Source organism: Cetorhinus maximus, chromosome 6 (genome assembly GCF_964194155.1).
Source record: "Cetorhinus maximus chromosome 6, sCetMax3.hap1.1, whole genome shotgun sequence".
Classification (NCBI taxonomy): domain Eukaryota; kingdom Metazoa; phylum Chordata; class Chondrichthyes; order Lamniformes; family Cetorhinidae; genus Cetorhinus; species Cetorhinus maximus.
Window position 1 is genome coordinate 82,907,033 of NC_135884.1, and position 21,757 is coordinate 82,928,789.

At 54.7% G+C, this 21,757-nt stretch overlaps 1 long non-coding RNA gene across 1 annotated transcript in view; it reads right to left on the reverse strand.

The window, feature by feature from the left end:
* Positions 1-4,784: 4,784 nt before the first annotated feature.
* LOC144681865 (uncharacterized) overlaps positions 4,785-21,757 on the reverse strand; it is a 38,420-nt gene continuing 21,447 nt past the window's right edge. Inside the window, exon 2 of the long non-coding RNA XR_013576864.1 lies at positions 4,785-5,418. This is a non-coding gene — a long non-coding RNA (uncharacterized LOC144681865). The remainder of the gene's footprint in view (positions 5,419-21,757) is intronic.

A 21,757-nucleotide genomic window follows, 5' to 3' on the forward strand; every position in this document is an offset into this window, starting at 1 on the left:
GAGTTGGATGATCAGCCATGATCATAATGAATGGTGGAGCAGGCTCGAAGGGCCGAATGGCCTACTCCTGCTCCTAGTTTCTATGTTTCTATAAAGTTTCCACTGTCTACTTACCTCTTTTTATATCCTCCCTTAATTATCACTGAAGTTATTTCATCCTTAATCACCAAGGATAATCCTCTCTCTCTGCCATTTTCCTCACCTTTCCTGAAGGTGTTATAACCTGGTATATTTAGTTCCCAGTCCTGACCATCTTTCAGCCTTGTCACAGTAATGGCTATCATGTCATACCCTTGAAGTTGGATTTGCCTCTGCGATTTATTCAACTTGCTTGTTATATTCCACGTACACTGTGTGTGTTTGCATAAAGAATGTTATTTGGGCCACACAATTTAACCTATCCTTCAGGTCTAAGGTTTTACTCAGATGTTTCTTATTTTCCTCCCTGGTTTAGTTACTTTCCATCTTTTAGTTTTCCCTTTATCTGTACTGCCTAAAGCACAATTTTTAACTGTTACTCTACTCTCTTCCCTTTCGTTAGTTTTCTAAGTATTATCTATCCTATCTTTTCTACCCAAACCCTCCCCCCTCACTTATTAAATTCTGTGTGACCGCCCTATTTATTTCAGATAGAAACATGGTCCCAACCCAGTTCAAGTGGCTCCCAACAGTAAAGATCCTTCCTGTCCAAGTACTAGTGCCAGTGTCCCATGAAATGGAATCCACCTTTCCCACACCATTCCTTCAGTCATCTGTTCACCTACCTGATCTGCTTAACCTATGTTAATTTGCATGTGTCTCGGGTAATGATCTAGATTTATAAGCCTTGAGGTTTTGTTCTTTCATTTAGTGCCTAGTTTCTGCTACTCTCCAAACAGGACCTCTTGTCCACTCTTGGGTATGTTGTTCCCCCCACCCGCCACCCCCCCACCTCCCACATGAATCACAACGACTGGATCCTCCCCTTCCTTCTCCAATAACCTTTCAAGCCAGCTCAAGCTATCCCTCACCCTGATCCCTAGCCAGTTTGAGTTGCCTATTTTGGACCGAGATGAAGAGAAATTTCTTCATAGAGTGTTGTGAATCCAAGGAATTCCCTACCCCTGTAGTTGTTCAGTTAATGAGTATCTTCAAGGCTGAAATTGATGGATTGTATTGGCCACAAAGGGAATCAAAGAATACAGGGATTGGGTGGGAAAGTGGAATTGGTGTAAAAGTTCAGCCTTGATGTTATTGAATGGCAGAGCAGGCTCAATGGACTGTATGACCTAGTCCTGCTCCAACTTCCTATGTTCTTATGTTAATAGTCATTTAGTGATGTTGCTGTTCAGACCCATTCTGCACTCTGCCAACCAAGGTGTGACCTTGTACTTTTGTCCCAGTTACAGTTCTTTACTTTTATTTTTTGTAAATCTGTTTGCCTGGTGTTTGAAACATCTTTGTTTATAAAGAAAATCACAGAAAATGCTAGAAACATGGAGCACGTGTGAGTGAGGAATAAAAGGTTAATATTTCACAATAGCACCTTTCAACTGAACTTGCTTCACTTTTGAGAAAAGCTTCCACCTGAAGCATGAACCCTTCTCTCTCTCTGTCTTTCAGATGCTGATTGACTTGCTGTGCATTTCTAGTATTTTCTATCTTTTTGCATTTTTTGTGAACAATATTGGTAGAATATGAAATGCAGAACTGAAATAAAAGGAGGATGTTCCTCCCTCAGCCAACACCCCCCAAATAACAACAGATAAAATGATTTTCCATATCATTTGCTTTTTGTGGGGTCGTGCTTTGTGAAATGACTACATTTCAAATTAATTGAATTAAATAAATCTCTTTGGGATATTTTGAGACCTGATAAAAGTGTTATATGAATACAGGTTATTTTTTATTGTTAATGACAAAAATATTACAATTTGAAACATTGTTCAGTCTATCTAATGTGTTGATTTATGCTCAATGCAAACAGTAGCCTTAACCCAATGAGTCCACCATGTTCTCATATCCTTTTATCTACCTTTCCTTCAACAACCTAACTGTCAAACCTTTAGTTAAAAATTGACAATGGTCTCTGTTTCAATCACACTCCAATATTGCATTCCACAACCCTGTGTAAAAGTTTCTCCTACTCTCTATCTGAAATCTCTTGCATTTAAACTTATTTCCAGTCTTCTTGATCCAGGCCCCTCAAATCAGTAGCAACAATATCCACCAATCTGTCCCATTCCTTCACTCTTTTATATTAAATCACCTCATTATTTCCTCTGTTTAACAAAAACAGAGGAATTTTTGAAGTCTTCAAAAAACTTTGTTTTTAGTATATTCTCATATCAGGTAATAAATCTGCAGCGTCTCATTTATTGCCTCAACCCAAAACTGTACACAATAAGGTCACAATTGTAGTACTATGGTCTTATATACGTTTACAATAATATTGTCCCATTGCTCAAAGAGTACCAATAGTAAAGTAATATTTTATGTGACACGATTGACTTATTATTACTGTTGTTGAGAAGAAACATAGAACATTTATAGCACAGGAGGCAGCCATTCAGCCTATTGTGCCGTCAAGCCTAATCTCACTTTCCTGCTCTTGGACTGTAGCCCTGTGGGTTATGGCACTTCAAGTGTATATCCAAGTATAAGTTAAATACGAGTAGGGTTTCCGCCTCTACTACCTTTGGAGGCAGTGTGTTCCAGATCCCCCACCTCCCTCGAGGTGAAAAGATTTCTCATCTCTCCTCTAATCCTTTCTGCCAATCACTTGAAATCTGTGCCTCAGGTTATTGACTGCTCTATTACCAGAAATAGGATCTTCCTATCCACTCTATCTCTGCCCAGAAACTTCATAGACTCAATTAAATCTCCTCTCAGCCACCTTTGTTCCAATGAAAATAACCCCATCCTATCCAATTTTTCCACCTAGATTAAATCTTCTATTCATGTCAACATCCTCTGTAAATCTCTTCTACACCCTCTCTTGTGCAATCACATCCATCCTGGAATACTGTGACCAGAACTGTATGCAGTACTCTAACTGTGGCCTAACAAGTGTCTTACACAGTTCCAGCATAACCTCCCTGCTCCTAGATTCTATCTTAACCACCTTTTTTACCTGTTTTGCTAACTTCAGGAATGTGAACATGCACTCTGCTCCTCCACACTTCTCAGTATCCTGTCATTTATTGCCCACAGATTTTCTGTGCAGCAAAACTGTGGTGTTTGCCACTGAGTGCTGACACTTACCTTGGTCGTAGACTTCAGTGGGAACTTGCTGTTGTGGCTGCAGCGGGGGTCCAGTGGGAAACTGATCCCCAAGGCCTATCAGCGAGGTGGATTCTCAACAAGGTCATGCCCCCATTGCCATCAGCATAAGTTGTTACACCCTTTGAGGTCAAGCAGTCAGTCATTGTTCAGATTTGTGCTTTAAAATGATTTTAAGTTGTTTTGAACTAACTTTTAAAAGGTCGTTTGGTAGTACAGAACTTGAGTATTGCTGAAAAAAGAGACATGTCTAAGCTTTTCGTCTTGCACTGATCAGGACACACAGAATACCAGTATAAGGTGGAAAACAACAATTTACACTGTGTGCGTAAAGAGAGTGTTGATTGGTTGGCAAGTGGCTTTGCCATGGAGAATGCACCACCGATGGTGACTGAGCATTGTTTGACCAAGCATTGTTTGAAATTTAAACCAAGCAGCTTGACCCTGATTGGTCAAGGCATTGCCCTGAGGAATGAGTCAGCGAATGGCTGTCACTTATTTTGTTTAGCTGAAACAAGCGCAATGTATGTACATGTTCCTTCTGTCAGTAAAGAACAGGGGCCTGTGTATTAATATATGTAGCTTCCAGTACATACAAATGTGCCACATTGCAAGCCTGACTGACAATCTTAAATTGGTTGTCAGTGTTATTTTTAGCACACTGAGGATTATTTGGCAAACGTTGTCCAATCGCAGAATTACATCTAATGTTGGACACTGTGTTTTGAGTTTTGTAAGCATGGGCTATTGGCTATGGTCTAACTCCTGCCTGGTCCTCCTTACCTGTCTGGCAGCCACCCATTCCCTCTCTGCCTACACATTCTTAATTACAGAGTAACCGCCTCTTGGAATGTGCTATGCATGTAGTATCAGCTCGTGAATGCGCTGCAGTGATGTCAGCTGCTGCTCAACCCAGGAATTTCCTCCAGCTGATGACAGTTCTTGTACATGTGGTTGTCTAGGACATGAGAAGTGTCCTGGAGTTCCCACATGTCATAAGATGTGCATTTGACAGGACTGAGAAGCCCTGCCATGTTCTATTAATTAACTACTAACTGTTTTTTAGTTTAACCCATTGTCTTAACTTAGTGAGATAAAAGACTCACCAGCCAGTCACTTAACAACTGTCTTGTGATGGCACTTTTGATTTTTCTTGTGTTTGGATTCACTGAATATATACTCCTGTTGCCTCAGCTCAGGGCTACTCTCTGGCCAGGGCTTTCTCTCCCACCACTTTATTTATGTTTAGCTTATAATTTTTAGTCTTTTAATTAATTACTTGATCCAGTATAAATTATGGGTAAACTAAAATGGCAGAATGGGCAAATAACTGGCAAATGAAATTCACACAGGTAAATTTGAGGTAGTGCATTTTGGTAGGAAGAATAAGGAGGTCACTTAGTACTTGGAAGATGCAAGTCTAGGTGGGATAGACGAACAAAAGGATCTCTTCCGTACGAATGCACCAATCATTAAAAGTTGCACTGCAGGTTGGCATGGCCATAAAAAAGCAAACCAAGGACTAGGCTTTTTAAAAATTCTTTATCCACAGGTTAATTGTCCTTGAGAAGGTGGTGATGAGCCAACTTCTTGAACTGTTGCAGTCCATGGGGTGTAGGTACACTTAAATGAAAAGAGTTCAAGGATTTTGACCCAGCAACAGTGAAGGAATAGAGATATAGTTCCAAGTCAGGATGGTGAGTGGCTTGGTGGGGAGCTGGCAAGGTGGTGGAGTTCCCATGTATCTGCTGCCCTTGTCCTTCTAGGTGGGTTTGGAAGGTGCTGTCAAAGGAGTGGCTCCAATGCATCTTGTAGATGGTACATACTGCTGCCACTGTACACCATTGGTGGAGGGAGTGAATGTTGAAGGTGGTGGATGGGGTGCCAACTGAGCAGACTGCTTTGTCCTGGATGGTGTCGAGATTCTTGAGTTGTTGGAGCTGCAGTCACCCAGGCAAGTGGAGAGTATTCCATCACACTCCTGACTTGTGCCTTGTAGATGGTGGACAGGCTTTGGAAAGTTCGACAAGTTATTCGCCGCAGAATTCCCAGCGTCTGACCTGCTCTTGTAGCCACAGTATTTATATGGCTAGTCCAGTTCAGTTTCTGGTCAAAGGAACTCCCAGGATGTTGGTAGTGGGGGATTCAGTGATGATTCTAGAGAGGGATAGAATTTAAAAGGGAAGTTATGCTAAACCTCTGTGAGACCTTGGTTAGACTGCACTTGGAGTGCTGAATGCAGTTCTAGTCACCATATTATAAAAATGGATAAGGGCACTAGTGAGGGTGTGGAGTAGATTTACAAGGATGATACCAGAAATGTCTGGGTATATATATAAGGAAAGGATTGACAGGCTGGGTCTCTTTTCTCTTGAAAAACAAAGATCAAAAGATGACCTAATAGAGGTTTTTAAAATTCTGAAAGGCTGTGATAGAGTGGACACAGAGGGAAGGTTTCCTCATGTGAGTAAAAATATAACTAGAGGCCATCAATATAAGATAGTAATCAAGAAATCCAATAGGGAATTTAGAAGGAACTCCTTTACCCAGAGAATGGCGAGAATGTGCAACTCGCTACCATAGGAATTTGTTGAGGAGAATAGTATAGATGCACTTATGGGGAAAAAAGAAAGATCAAAAAGACTTTCATTTATATAGGACTTTTCACAACCACCAGGCCTCTCAAATCTCCTTACAGGCAATAGTTTTGAAATGTAGTCACTGTTGCAATGTAGAAAACATTAGACAAGCATACGAGGGAGAAGGGAATAAAGGGTTACAATGATAGATTTCGATGAGGAAAGATGGGAGGAGGCTCCAGTGGAGCATAAATGCCAGTATGGATGGACAAAATGGCTTGTTTCTGTGCCATGCATCCTACATAAAAAATTAAATATTTAGTTGTAACACAAAGCATTACAAGTGTTGCAGACAAAAAACAGTATCCTCTCCACCAAATTCCAACTTTTTAAAAATTCTTTCATGGGATGCGGGCATCACTGCTAAGGCCAGCATCTGTTGCTCGTCCATAATTGCCCTTGAACTGAGTTGCTTGCTTGGCCACTTCAGAGGACAGTTAAGAGCCAACCACGTTGCTGTGGGTTTGGAGTCACACATGAGCCAGACCAGGTAAGGGTGGCAGATTTCCTTCCCTGAAGGACATTGGTGAACCAAAAAGGTTTTTATGACAATTCATGATGGCTGTCACGATCACTATCACTGAGACGAGCTTTATGTTCCAGATTTATTAATTGAATTTAAAGCTGTCGTGGTGGGATTGGAACCCATATCTCCAGGGCATTAGTCTGGGCCTCTGGATTACTGGTCCAGTGACATTACCATTATGTCAGTATCTCCCCTCAAATTGCTAAACTGCACCAAATTACCTCCCTTTACTACCAGTCTATACTGGCATTTCTATGTGTCGGCAGATACTGTTTACTTTTGTACACCTTTTTTAAAGCCACACCCAAGTTACAAGTGCTGACTCAGCTTTGTGCTCACAGTAATTATAACCTATTCAGGCAATCACTTACAGCTGAATGACAGTTAATTGTCACTGACAGGCAGTTTCTGTTATCCGTTGACGAGCTTGTCCTTTCTTTAACAGTTTCTAAAGTTCTCAAAGTGTGGCCCACTGACCAATGATTATCCATGGTGTCCGCAAGGGTCCTCCAGGTGGTATGCGAGCTGATTCAAAATGCAGGTCACTAACGTGCAATGCCATGGCTGGGGTCATACGAAAGAACAGACCAGAATCCTCATCCCGACCACTCATGCGACATCACACAACCAGACCAGTTCCCACGTAGGAGGCACGTGAGCAACAACAATGTAGTTTCCTACTGTTACAACGTGCAACTGCAAGGTTGGATTTTCAGCACTTGAGTAGCTAAAAACAAAGAGGAACTGGCTGAACGTGGAGCCTGACATGAAACTGAAGCTCCCCAGCTTGGAACCAAAAGCAACACCATTCTTCCCATTAATTTTGATGAGGTTTTTTTTGTGCTGACAAGTGAAAGCCATTGCGGGTGGGAGAAGTTGGTGGCCTGTAGGTCTTTTGCCCTGCCTAAGAGGTCTGTGGATGAAAAAGTTTGAGGTCATTTTAAATAAAGCATTTTGAACAAATTTCCTCATGGGCATTGAGCATGTGGAACTCGAGATTTCAGGTTTTGGGCAAGTGGTGCAGGGGGAATGTGGCAAGAAACCTTTTTATGTAGTGAGTGGTAATGACATGGAACTCGCTGCCCACGAAGGTGCTGGAAGAACAAACAATTAATGTATTCAAAAGGAAATTGGATGGGCGCTGGAAGGAAATAAATGTGCGGGGCTACAGAAATCAAATTGGGGAGTGGGACTGACTGGGTTGTTCCACAGAGCTGGCATGGACTTGATTGGTTGAATGGCCTCCTTCTGTGCCTTAAATAATATAAAATCTATAATCTAATCCACGATCTATAACACACTGCCCAGAGTGACAGAACCAAAGAGCATTGAGAAATGTCCATGGGAGGATTGATGCAGAGATGGGGAAAGAGTTGCATAGGAACAGAGTGGTAAGAGACAATGAGAGTGGAAGGAGGTTTGTGTGAGCTGAAGGCCCCCAGGAGAGAGGATGGGAGTGGGAGAGAGTGAGCTGGAATCCCCCAGGAGAGAGGCTGGGAGCGGGAGGGAGTGAGCTGGAATCCCCGGGAGAGAGGATGCGAGCAGGAGGGAGTGAGCTGGAATCCCCCAGGAGAGAGAACGGGAGGAGGAATGGGAGGGGGTGAGCTGGTATCACCTAGGAGAGAGGATGGGAGCGGGAATTGGAGGAAGTGAGCTGGAGTCCCCCAAGAGAGGGGATGGGAGTGGGAGGGTGTGAGCAGGAATCGCCCGGGAGAGAGCATGGGAGGGAGTGAGTCAGAATCCCTCAGGAGGGAGAATGGGAGCGGAGGGAGTGAGCCCGAATCCCCCGGGAGAGAGGATGGGAGCGGGAATTGGAGGGAGTGAGCCGGAATCCCCCGGGACAGAGATGGGAGCGGGAGGGAGTGAGCCGGAATCCCCCGGGAGAGAGGATGGGAGCGGGAGGGAGTGAGCCGGAATCCCCCGGGAGAGAGGATGGGAGCGGGAGGGTGTGAGCCGGGATCCCGATGGAGAGAGGATGGGAGCGGAGGGAGTGAGGCGGATTCCCCCAGGAGATAAGATGGGAGTGGGAATGGGAGGGAATGAGCTGGAATGCCCCAGGAGAGAGGATGGCAGCAGGAGGGAGTGACCTCGAATCCCCCGGGAGAGACGATGGGAGCGGGAGGGAGTGAGCTGGAATTCCCCAGGAGAGAGGATGGGAGTGGGAATGTAAGGGAGTGAGCTGGAATCCCCCAGAGAGAGAGGATGGTAGTGGGAGGGAGTGAGCTGGAATCCCCCGGAAGAGAGGATGGGAGTGGAGGCAGTGAGCCTGAATCGCCCGGGAGAGAGGATGGGAGCGGGAGGGAGTGAGCTGGAATTCTCCAGGAGAGAGGATGGGAGCGGGAATTGGAGGGAGTGAGCTGGAGTCCGCCAGGAGAGGGGATGGGAGCGGGAGGGAGTGAGCCGGAATCCCCCGGGAGACAGGATGGGAGCGGGAGGGAGTGACCTCGAATCCCCCTGGAGAGAGGATGGGAGTGGGAGGGAGTCAGCTGGAATTCCCCAGGAGAGAGGATGGGAGTGGGAATGGGAGCGAGTGAGCTGGAAATGCCAGGAGAGAGGATGGGGGGCGGGTGGGAATGAGCTGGAATCCCCCAGAAGAGAGGATGCGAGCGCGAGGGTGTGAGCTGGAATTCCCCAGCAGAGAGGATGGGAGCGGGAATGGGAGGGAGTGAGCTGTAATCCCCAAAGAGAGAGGATGGGAGCGGGAATGGGAGGGAGTGAGCTGGAATGCCCCAGGAGAGAGGATGGGAGCGGGAATTGGAGGGAGTATGCTGGAGTTTCCCAGGAGAGAGGATGGGAGGGGGAGGGAGTGAGCTGGAATCCCCCAGGAGAGAGGATGGGAGCGGGAGGGAGTGACCTCGAATCCCCCAGGAGACAGGATGGAAGCAGGAGGGAGTGAGCTGGAATTCCCCAGCAGAGAGGATGGGAGCGGGAATGGGAGAAAGTGAGCTGGATTCCCCAGGAGAGAGAGGATGGTAGTGGGAGGGAGTGAACTGGAATCCCCCGGAAAAGAGGATGGGAGCTGGAGGGAGTGAGCCGGAATCCCCCGAGACAGAGGATGGGAACGGGAGGGAATGAGCCGGAAATCACCGGGGGAGAGGATGGGTGCGGAGGCAGTGAGCCCGAATTCCCCGGGAAAGAGGATGGGAGCGGGAGGGAGTGAGCTGGAATTCTCCAGGAGAGAGGATGGGAGGAGGAATGGGAGGGAGTGAGCTGGAGTCCCCCAGGAGACAGGATGGGAGCGGGAGGGAGTGAGCTGGAATCCCCCGGAAAAGAGGATGGGAGCTGGAGGGAGTGAGCCAGAATCCCCCGAGACAGAGAATGGGAACGGGAGGGAATGAGCCGGAATCCCCCGGGAGAGAGGATGGGTGCGGAGGCAGTGATCCCGAATCCCCCGGCAAAGAGGATGGGAGCGGGAGGGAGTGAGCTGGAATTCTCCAGGAGAGAGGATGGGAGGAGGAATGGGAGGGGGTGAGCTGGTGTCACCGAGGAGAGAGGATGGGAGCGGGAATTGGAGGGAGTGAGCTGGAGTCCCCCAGGAGAAGGGATGGGAGCGGGAGGGAGTGAGCCAGAATCCCCCGGGAGAGAGCATGGAGTGGGAGGGAGTGAACCCGAATCACCCGGGAAAGAGGATGGGAGCGGGAGGGAGTGAGCTGGAATTCTCCAGGAGAGAGGATGGGAGCGGGAATTGGAGGGAGTGTGCTGGAGTCCCCCAGGAGAGAGGATGGGAGTAGGAGGGATGAGCTGGAGTCCCCCAGGAGCGAGGATGTGAAGGGGAGGGAGTGAGCTGGAAACCCCCCGGGAGAGAGGTTGGGAGCAGGAGGGAGTGTGCCGGAATCCCCCGGGACAGAGATGGGAGCGGGAGGGAGTGAGCAGGAATTCCCCAGGAGAGAGGATGGGAGCGGGAATGGGAGGGAGTGAGCTGGAATGCCCCAGGAGAGAGGATCGGAGCGGGAATTGGAGGGAGTATGCTGGAGTCTCCCAGGAGAGTGGATAGGATTGGAAGGGAGTGAGCTGGATTCCCCCAGGAGAGAGGATGGGAGGGGGAGCGAGTGAGCTGGAATCCCCAGGAAAAGAGGATGGGAGCGGGAGGGAGTGTGCCGGAATCCCCCCGAAAAGAGGATGGGAGCGGGAGGGAGTGAGCCGGAATCCCCCGGGACAGAGGATGGGAATGGGAAGGAATGAGCCGGAATCACCCGGGAGAGAGGATGGGAGCGGAGGCAGTGAGCCCGAATACCCCGGGAGAGAGGATGGGAGCGGGAGGGAGTGAGCTGGAATTCTCCAGGAGAGAGGATGGGAGGAGGAATGGGAGGGGGTGAGCTGGAGTCCCCCAGGAGAGAGTATGGGAGCAGGCGGGAGTGAGCTGGAATCCCCCAGGAGAGAGGATGGGAGTGGGAATGGGAGGGGGTGGGCTGGAGTCCGCCAGGAGAGAGGATGGGAGTGGGAATGGGAGGGAGTGAGCTGAAAATCCCAGGAGAGAGAATGGGAGGCGGGTGGGAGTGAGCTGGAATCCCCCAGGAGAGAGGTTGGGTGCGCGAGGGTGTGAGCTGGAATTCCCCAGCAGAGAGGATGGGAGCCGGAATGGAAGGGAGTGAGCTGGATGCCCCCGAGAGAGAGGATGGGAGCGGGAATGGGAGGGAGTGAGCTGTATTCCCCCAGGAGAGTGAGGATGGTAGTGGGAGGGAGTGAGCTGGAATGCCCCAGGAAAGAGGATGGGAGCGGGAGGGAGTGAGCTGGAATCCCCCAGGAGAGAGGTTGGGTGCGCGAGGGTGTGAGCTGGAATTCCCCAGCAGAGAGGATGGGAGCCGGAATGGAAGGGAGTGAGCTGGATTCCCCCAAGAGAGAGGATGGGAGCGGGAATGGGAGGGAGTGAGCTGTATTCCCCCAGGAGAGTGAGGATGGTAGTGGGAGGGAGTGAGCTGGAATGCCCCAGGAAAGAGGATGGGAGCGGGAGGGAGTGAGCTGGAATCCCCCAGAAAAGAGGATGGGAGCGGGATGGAGCGTGCCGGATTCCCCCCGAAAAGAGGATGGGAGCGTGAGGGAGTGAGCCGGAATCCCCCGGGACAGAGGATGAGAATGGGAAGGAATGAGCCGGAATACCCCGGGAGAGAGGATGGGAGCGGGAGGGAGTGAGCTGGAATTCTCCAGGAGAGAGGATGGGAGGAGGAATGGGAGGGGGTGAGCTGGTATCACCTAGGAGAGAGGATGGGAGCGGGAATTGGAGGAAGTAAGCTGGAGTCCCCCGGGAGAGAGGAAGGGAGGGGGAGGGAGTGAGCCGGAAAACCCCGGGAGAGAGGATGGGAGCGGGACAGTGTGAGCCGGGATCCCCCAGGAGAGAGGATGGGAGCGGAGGGAGTGAGGCGGAAACCCCCAGGAGTGAGGATGGGAGCGGGAATGGGAGGGAGTGAGCTGGAATGCCCCAGGGGAGAGGATGGGAGCGGGAATTGGAGGGAGTATGCTGGAGTCTCCCAGGAGAGAGGATGGGATTGGGAGGGAGTGAGCTGGATTCCCCCAGGAGAGAGGATGGGAGGGGGAAGGAGTGAGCTGGAATCCTCCAGGAGAGAGGATGGGAGCGGGAGGGAGTGACCTCGAATCCCCCGGGAGAGAGGATGGGAGCGGGAGGGAGTGAGCAGGAATTCCCCAGGAGAGAGGTTGGGAGCGCGAGGGTGTGAGCTGGAATTCCCCAGCAGAGAGGATGGGAGCCGGAATGGAAGGGAGTGAGCTGGAATCCCCCAAGAGAGAGGATGGGATCAGGAATGGGAATGAGTGAGCTAGATTCCCCCAGGAGAGAGAGGATGGTAGTGGGAGGGAGTGAGCTGGAATTGGACAGAGGATGGGAGCGGGAGGGAGTGTGCCGGAATCCCCCGGAAAAGAGGATGGGAGCGGGAGGCAGTGAGCCGGAATCCCCCGGGACAGAGGATGGGAACGGGAGGGAATGAGACGGAATCCCCTGGGAGAGAGGATGGGAGTGGAGGCAGTGAGCCCGAATCCCCCGGGAGACAGGATGGAAGCGGGAGGGAGTGAGCTGGAATTTTCCAGGAGAGAGGATGGGAGGAGGAATGGGAGGGAGTGAGCTGGAGTCCCCCAGGAGACAGGATGGGAGCGGGAGGGAGTGAGCTGGAATCCCCCAGGAGAGAGGATGGGTGTGGGAGGGAGTGAGCTGGAATTCCCCAGGAGAGAGGATGGGAGCGGTAGGGAGTGAGCTCGAATGCCCCAGAGGAGAGGATGGGAGCGGGAGGGAGTGAGCTGGAATGCCCCAGGAGAGAGGATGGGAGCGGGAGTGAGTGAAATGGAATCCCCCAGGAGAGAGGATGGGAGTGGGAATGGGAGGGGGGGGCTGGAGTCCGCCAGGAGAGAGGACGGGAGTGGGAATGGGAGGGAGTGAGCTGGAGTCCCCCGGGAGAGAGGATGGGAGCGGGAGGGTGTGAGCCGGGATCCCCCAGGAGAGAGGATGGGAGCGGAGGGAATGAGGTGGAATCCCCCAGGAGTGAGGATGGGAGCGGGAATGGGAGGGAGTGAGCTGGAATGCCCCAGGAGAGGGGATGGGAGCGGGAATTGGAGGGAGTATGCTGGAGTCTCCCAGGAGAGAGGATGGGATTGGGAGGGAGTGAGCTGGATTCCCCCAGGAGAGAGGATGGGAGGGGTAGGGAGTGAGCTGGTATCCCTCAAGAGAGAGGATGGGAGCGGGAATAGGAGGGAGTGAGCTAGATTTCCCCAGGAGAGAGGATGGGAGGAGGAATGGGAGGGAGTGAGCTGGAGTCCCCCAGGAGACAGGATGGGAGCGGGAGGGAGTGAGCCGGAATCCCCCGGGAGAAAGGATGGGAGCGGGAGGGTGTGAGGCGGAATCCCCCAGGAGAGAGGATGGGAGCGGGAATGGGAGTGAGCTGGAATTCTCCAGGAGAGAGGATGGGAGCAGGAAGGAGTGAGATGGAATGCCCCAAGAGGATGGGAGCGGTAATGTGCGGGAGTGCGCTGGATTCCCCCAGGAGATAGGATGGGTGCTGGAGGGGGTGAGCTGGAATCCCCAGGAAGAGAGGATGGGCGTGGGAATGGGGGGAGTGAGCTGGAGTCCCCCAGGAGAGAGGATGGGAGCGGGAGGCAGTGAGCTGGAATTCCCCAGGAGAGAAGATGGGAGCGGGAATGGAAAGGAGTGAGCTGAGATCCCCCAAGAGAGAGAATGGGAGCGGAAATGGGGTGGAGTGAGCTGGAATGCCCCAGGAGACAGGATGGGAGCGGGAGGGAGTGAGCTGGAAATCCCAGGAAAGAGGATGGGAGCGGGAGGGAGTGACCTGGAATCCCCCAGGACAGAGGATGGGAGCGGGAGGGAGTGAGCTGGAAATCCCCAGGAGAGACGATGGGAGCGGGAGGAAGTGAGCTGGCATTCCCAAGGAGAGAGGATGGGAGGGGGAGGGAGTGAGCTGGAGTCCCACAGGAGAGGATGGGAGTGGGAGGGAGTGAGCTGGAAATCCCAGGAAAGAGGATGGGAGCGGGAGGGAGTGACCTGGTATCCCCCAGGAGAGAGGATGGGAGCGGGAGGGAGTGAGCTGGAATCCCCGGGAAGAGAGGATGGGAGCAGGAGGGAGTGAGCTAGAATCCCCCAGGAGAGAGGATGGGAGAGGGAGGGCGTGAGCTGGAATCCCCCAGAAGGATGGGAGCGGGAGGGAGTGAGCTTGGATCCCCCGGGAGAGAGGATGGGAGCGGGAGGGAGTGTGCCGGAATCCCCCGGGAGATAGGACGGGAGCGGGAGGGAGTGAGCCGGAATCCCCCGGGAGAGAGGATGGGAGCGGGAGGGTGTGAGGCGGAATCGCCCAGGAGAGAGGATGGGAGCGGGAATTGGAGGGAGTATGCTGGAGTCTCCCAGGAGAGTGGATGGGATTGGGAGGGAGTGAGCTGGATTCCCCCAGGAGAGAGGATGGGAGGGGGAGGGAGTGAGCTGGAATTCTCCAGGAGAGAGGATGGGAGAGGGAGGGAGTGAGCTGGAAATCTCAGGAAAGAGGATGGGATTGGGAATTGGAGGGAGTGACCTGTAATCTCCCAGGAGAGAGGATGGGAGCAGGAGGGAGTGAGCTGGAATCCCCCAGGAGAGAGGATGGGAGCAGGAGGGAGTGAGCTGGAATCCCCCGGGAGAGAGGATGGGAGGGGGATGGAGTGAGCTGGAGTCCCACAGGAGAGAGGAAGGGAGCGGGAGGGAGTGAGCTGGAAATCCCAGGAAAGAGGATGGGAGCGGGAGGGTGTGAGCTGGAATCCCCCAGGAGAGAGGATGGGAGCGGGAGGGAGTGAGATGGAAATCCCAGGAAAGAGGATGGGAGCGGGAGGGAGACCTGGAATCCCCCAGGAGAGAGGATGGGAGCAGAAGGGAGTGAGCTGGAATCCCCGGGAACAGAGGATGGGATTGGGAATGGGAGGGAGTGACCTGGAATCCCCCAGGAGAGAGAATGGGAGCAGGAGGGAGTGAGCTGGAATTCTCCAGGAGAGAGGATGGGAGCAGGAATGGGAGGGGGTGAGCTGGAGGCCCCCAGGAGAGAGGATGGGATTGGGAGGGAGTGAGCTGGATTCCCGCAGGAGAGAGGATGGGAGGGGGTGGGAGTGAGCTGGAATTCCCCCAGGAGAGAGGATGGGAGCGGGAGGGAGTGAGCTGGCATTCCCAAGGAGAGAGGATGGGAGGGGGATGGAGTGAGTTGTAGTCCCCCAGGAGAGAGGATGGGAGCGGGAGGGAGTGAGCTGGAAATCCCAGGAAAGAGGATGGGAGCGGGAGGGAGAGACCTGGAATCTCCCAGGAGAGAGGATGGGAGAGGGAGGGAGTGAGCTGGAATCCCCGGGAACAGAGGATGGGATTGGGAATGGGAGGGAGTGACCTGGAATCCCCCAGGAGAGAGAATGGGAGCGGGAGGGAGTGAGCTGGAATCCTCCAGGAGGGAGGATGGGAGCGGGAGGGAGTGGGTCGGAATCCCCCGGGAGAGAGGATGGGAGCAGGAGGGAGTGAGCCGGAATCCCCCGGGAGAGAGGACGGGAGCGGGAGGTAGTGAGCCGGGATCTCCCAGGAGAGAGGATGGGAGCGGAGGGAGTGAGCCAGAATCACCCAGGAGAGAGGATGGGAGCGGGAGGGAGTGAGCCGTTATCCCCCAGGAGAGAGGATGGGAGCGGGAGGGAGTGAGCTGGAATCCCCCGGGAGGGAGAAGGGTGCGATAGGGAGTGAGCTGGAATTTCACAGAAGAGAGGTTGGGTACGGGAATGGGAGGGACTGAGCTGGTATTCCCCAGGATAGAGGATGGGAGAGGGAATTGGATGGTGTGAGCTGAGTTCCCCAGGAGAGAGAATGTGAGCAAGAATGGGAGTGAGCTGGAACTCTCCAGGAGAGATGATGGGAGCAGGAATGAGAGGGAGTGAGCCGGAATCCCCCGGGACAGAGGATGGGAGCGGGAGGGAGTGAGCCGGAATCCCCCAGGAGAGAGGATGGGACCGGGAGGGAGTGAGCCGGAATCCCCTGGGACAGAGGATGGGAGTGGGAGAGAGTGTGGGACCGGGAGGGAGTGAGCCGGAATCCCCCGGGACAGAGGATGGGAGCGGGAGGGAGTGAGCCGGAATCCCCTGGGAGAGAGCATGGGAGTGGGACGGAGTGAGCCGGAATCCCCCGGGACAGAAGATGGGAGCGGGAGGGAGTGAGCTGGAATTCTCCAGGAGAGAGGATGGGAGCGGGAATGGGAGGGAGTGAGCTGGAGTCCCCCAGGAGAGAGGATGGGAGTAGGAGGGATGAGCTGGAATCCTCCAGGAGCGAGGATGTGAGCGGGAGGGAGAGTGCTGGAAACCTCCGGGAGACAGGTTGGGAGCGGGAGGGAGTGTGCCGGAATCCCCCGGGAGAGCGGATGGGAGTGGAAGAGAGTGAGCTGGAATTCTCCGGGTGAGAGGATGGGAGCAAGAATGGGAGGGGGTGAGCTGGTATCACCTAGGGGAGAGGATGGGTGCCGGAATGAGAGGGAGTGAGCTGGGACCCCCAGGAGAGAGGATGGGAGTAGGAGGGATGAGCTGGAATCCTTAAGGAGCGAGGATGTGAGCGGGAGGGAGTGAGCTGGAATCCTCCAGGAGCGAGGATGGGAGCAGGAGGGTGTGAGCTGCAATCCTCCAAGAGAATGGGAGCGGTAATGGGAGGGAGTGAGCTGGAGTCCCCCAAGAGAGAGGATGTGAGCAGGAATGGGAGTGAGCTGGAATTCTCCAGGAGAGAGGATGGGAGCAGGAAGGAGTGAGCTGGAATGCCCCAAGAGGATGGGAGCGGTAATGGGCGGGAGTGCGCTGGATTCCCCCAGGAGATAGGATGGGTGCTGGAGGGAGTGAGCTGGAATCCCCGGGAACAGAGGATGGGATTGGGAATGGGAGGGAGTGACCTGGCATCCCCCAGGAGAGAGAATGGGAGCAGGAGGGAGTGAGCTGGAATTCTCCAGGAGAGAGGATGGGAGCAGGAATGGGAGGGGGTGAGCTGGAGGCCCCCAGGAGAGAGGATGGGATTGGGAGGGAGTGAGCTGGATTCCCGCAGGAGAGAGGATGGGAGGGGGTGGGAGTGAGCTGGAATTCCCCCAGGAGAAAGGATGGGAGCGGGAGGGAGTGAGCTGGCATTCCCAAGGAGAGAGGATGGGAGGGGGATGGAGTGAGTTGTAGTCCCCCAGGAGAGAGGATGGGAGCGGGAGGGAGTGAGCTGGAAATCCCAGGAAAGAGGATGGGAGCGGGAGGGAGAGACCTGGAATCTCCCAGGAGAGAGGATGGGAGAGGGAGGGAGTGAGCTGGAATCCCCGGGAACAGAGGATGGGATTGGGAATGGGAGGGAGTGACCTGGAATCCCCCAGGAGAGAGAATGGGAGCGGGAGGGAGTGAGCTGGAATCCCCCAGGAGAGAGGATGGGAGAGGGAGGGAGTGAGTTGGAATCCTCCAGGAGGGAGGATGGGAGCGGGAGGGAGTGGGTCGGAATCCCCCGGGAGAGAGGATGGGAGCAGGAGAGAGTGAGCCGGAATCCCCCGGGAGAGAGGACGGGAGCGGGAGGGAGTGAGCCGGGATCTCCCAGGAGAGATGATGGGAGCGGAGGGAGTGAGCCAGAATCACCCAGGAGAGAGGATGGGAGCGGGAGGGAGTGAGCCGTTATCCCCCAGGAGAGAGGATGGGAGCGGGAGGGAGTGAGCTGGAATCCCCCGGGAGGGAAAAGGGTGCGATAGGGAATGAGCTGGAATTTCACAGAAGAGAGGTTGGGTACGGGAATGGGAGGGACTGAGCTTGTATTCCCCAGGATAGAGGATGGGAGAGGGAATTGGATGGTGTGAGCTGAGTTCCCCAGGAGAGAGAATGTGAGCAAGAATGGGAGTGAGCTGGAACTCTCCAGGAGAGATGATGGGAGCAGGAATGAGAGGGAGTGAGCCGGAATCCCCCGGGACAGAGGATGGGAGCGGGAGGGAGTGAGCCGGAATCCCCCAGGAGAGAGGATGGGACCGGGAGGGAGTGAGCCGGAATCCCCCGGGACAGAGGATGGGAGTGGGAGAGAGTGTGGGACCGGGAGGGAGTGAGCCGGAATCCCCCGGGACAGAGGATGGGAGCGGGAGGGAGTGAGCCGGAATCCCCTGGGAGAGAGCATGGGAGTGGGACGGAGTGAGCCGGAATCCCCCGGGACAGAAGATGGGAGCGGGAGGGAGTGAGCTGGAATTCTCCAGGAGAGAGGATGGGAGCGGGAATGGGAGGGAGTGAGCTGGAGTCCCCCAGGAGAGAGGATGGGAGTAGGAGGGATGAGCTGGAATCCTCCAGGAGCGAGGATGTGAGCGGGAGGGAGAGTGCTGGAAACCTCCGGGAGACAGGTTGGGAGCGGGAGGGAGTGTGCCGGAATCCCCCGGGAGAGCGGATGGGAGTGGAAGAGAGTGAGCTGGAATTCTCCGGGTGAGAGGATGGGAGCAAGAATGGGAGGGGGTGAGCTGGTATCACCTAGGGGAGAGGATGGGTGCCGGAATGAGAGGGAGTGAGCTGGGACCCCCAGGAGAGAGGATGGGAGTAGGAGGGATGAGCTGGAATCCTTAAGGAGCGAGGATGTGAGCGGGAGGGAGTGAGCTGGAATCCTCCAGGAGCGAGGATGGGAGCAGGAGGGTGTGAGCTGCAATCCCCCAAGAGAATGGGAGCGGTAATGGGAGGGAGTGAGCTGGAGTCCCCCAAGAGAGAGGATGTGAGCAGGAATGGGAGTGAGCTGGAATTCTCCAGGAGAGAGGATGGGAGCGGTAATGGGCGGGAGTGCGCTGGATTCCCCCAGGAGATAGGATAGGTGCTGGAGGGAGTGAGCTGGAATCCCCGGGAAGCGAGGACGGACGTGGGAATGGGAGGGAGTGACCTGGAGTCCCCCAGGAGAGAGGATGGGAGTGGGAATGGGAGGGAGTGAGCTGGAATCCCCCAGTAGAGAGGATGGGAGCGGGAGGGAGCGAGCTGGAATTCCCCGGGAGAGAGGATGGGAGCGGGAATGGAAGGGAGTGAGCTGGGATCCCCCAAGAGAGAGAATGGGAGCGGGAATGGGGTGGAGTGAGCTGGAATGTCCAGGAGACAGGATGGGAGTGCGAATTGGAGGGAGTGTGCTGGAGTCCGCCAGGAGAGATGATGGCATTGGGAGGGTGTGAGCTGGAAATCCCCAGGAGAGAGGATGGGAGCGGGATGGAGGAGTTGTAGTCCCCCAGGAGAGAGGATGGGAGCGGGAGGGAGAGACCTGGAATCCCCCAGGAGAGAGAATGGGAGCAGGAGGGAGTGAGCTGGAATCCCCCAGGAGAGAGGATGGGAGAGGGAGGGAGTGAGTTGGAATCCTCCAGGAGGGAGGATGGGAGAGGGAGGGAGTGGGTTGGAATCCCCCGGGAGAGAGGATGGGAGCGGGAGGGAGTGAGCCGGAATCCCCCGGGAGAGAGGACGCGAGCGGGAGGTTGTGAGGCGGAATCCCCCAGGAGAGAGGATGGGAGCGGGAGGGTGTGAGCCGGGATCTCCCAGGAGAGAGGATGGGAGCCGAGGGAGTGAGCCGGAATCACCCAGGAGAGAGGATGGGAGCGGGAGGGAGTGAGCCGTTATCCCCCAGGAGAAAGGATGAGAGCGGGAGGGAGTGAGCTAGAATCCCCCGGGAGGGAGATGGGTGCGATAGGGAGTGAGCTGGAATTTCACAGAAGAGAGGTTGGGTACGAGAATGGGAGGGACTGAGCTGGTATCCCCCAGGATAGAGGATGGGAGAGGGAATTAGAGGGTGTGAGCTGAGTTCCCCAGGAGAGAGAATGTGAGCGAGAATGGGAGTGAGCTGGAACTCTCCAGGAGAGATGATGGGAGCAGGAATGAGAGGGACTGAGCTGGAGTCCCCCAGGAGAGAGGTTGGGAGTAGGAGGGATGAGCTGGAATCCTCCAGGAGCGAGGATGGGATCGGGAGGGAGTCAGCTGCAATCCTCCAGGAGTGAGGATGATGGTGGTAATGGGAGGGAGTGAGCTGGAATCCTCCAGGAGCAAGGATGGGAGCGGGAGGTAGTGAGCTGGAAACCACCAAGAGGATGGGAGCGGCAATGGGAGGGAGTGCGCTGGATTCCCCCAGGAGATAGGATGGGAGTGGGAATGGGATGAAGTGAGCTCGAGTCACCCAGGAGAGAGAGTGGGAACAGGAGGGAGTGAGCTGCCTTCCTCCAGGAACGAGGATGGGAGCGGGAGAGAGTGAGCTGGAATCCCCCAAGAGGATGGGAGAGGGAATGGGAGGGAGTACGCTGGATTCCCCCAGGAGAGAGGATGGGAGCTGGAGGGAGTGAGCTGGAATCCCCCAGGAGAGAGGATGGGAGCGGGAGGGAGTGAGCCGAAATACCCCGGGACAGAGGATGGGAGCGGGAGGGAGTGAGCCGGAATCCCCCAGGACAGAGGATGGGAGCGGGAGGGAGTGAGCCGGAATCCCCCAGGAGAGAGGATGGGACCGGGAGGGAGTGAGCCGGAATCCCCCGGGACAGAGGATGGGAGCGGGAGGGAGTGAGCCGGAATCCCCCAGGAGAGAGGATGGGACCGGGAGGGAGTGAGCCGGAATCCCCCGGGACAGAGGATGGGAGCGGGAGGGAGTGAGCCGGAATCCCCCAGGAGAGAGGATGGGACCGGGAGGGAGTGAGCCGGAATCCACCGGGACAGAGGATGGGAGCAGGAGGGAGTGAGCCGGAATCCCCTGGGAGAGAGCATGGGAGTGGGACGGAGTGAGCCGGAATCCCCCAGGAGAGAGGATGGGAGCGCAGTGAATGTGCCCGAATCCCCCGGGAGAGAAGATGGGAGCGGGAGGGAGTGAGCTGGAATTCTCCAAGAGAGGATGGGAGCGGGAATTGGAGGGAGTGAGCTGGACTCCCCCAGGAGTGAGGATGGGAGTAGGAGGGATGAGCTGGAATCCTCCAGGAGCGAGGATGTGAGCGGGAGGGAGTGAGCTGGAAAGCCCCGGGAGGCATGGTTGGGAGCGGGAGGGAGTGTGCCGGAATCCCCCGGGAGGGAGATGGGTGCGATAGGGAGTGAGCTGGAATTTCACAGAAGAGAGGTTGGGTACGAGAATGGGAGGGACTGAGCTGGTATCCCCCAGGATAGAGGATGGGAGAGGGAATTAGAGGGTGTGAGCTGAGTTCCCCAGGAGAGAGAATGTGAGCGAGAATGGGAGTGAGCTGGAACTCTCCAGGAGAGATGATGGGAGCAGGAATGAGAGGGACTGAGCTGGAGTCCCCCAGGAGAGAGGTTGGGAGTAGGAGGGATGAGCTGGAATCCTCCAGGAGCGAGGATGGGATCGGGAGGGAGTCAGCTGCAATCCTCCAGGAGTGAGGATGATGGTGGTAATGGGAGGGAGTGAGCTGGAATCCTCCAGGAGCAAGGATGGGAGCGGGAGGTAGTGAGCTGGAAACCACCAAGAGGATGGGAGCGGCAATGGGAGGGAGTGCGCTGGATTCCCCCAGGAGATAGGATGGGAGTGGGAATGGGATGAAGTGAGCTCGAGTCACCCAGGAGAGAGAGTGGGAACAGGAGGGAGTGAGCTGCCTTCCTCCAGGAACGAGGATGGGAGCGGGAGAGAGTGAGCTGGAATCCCCCAAGAGGATGGGAGAGGGAATGGGAGGGAGTACGCTGGATTCCCCCAGGAGAGAGGATGGGAGCTGGAGGGAGTGAGCTGGAATCCCCCAGGAGAGAGGATGGGAGCGGGAGGGAGTGAGCCGAAATACCCCGGGACAGAGGATGGGAGCGGGAGGGAGTGAGCCGGAATCCCCCAGGACAGAGGATGGGAGCGGGAGGGAGTGAGCCGGAATCCCCCAGGAGAGAGGATGGGAGCGGGAGGGAGTGAGCCGGAATCCCCCGG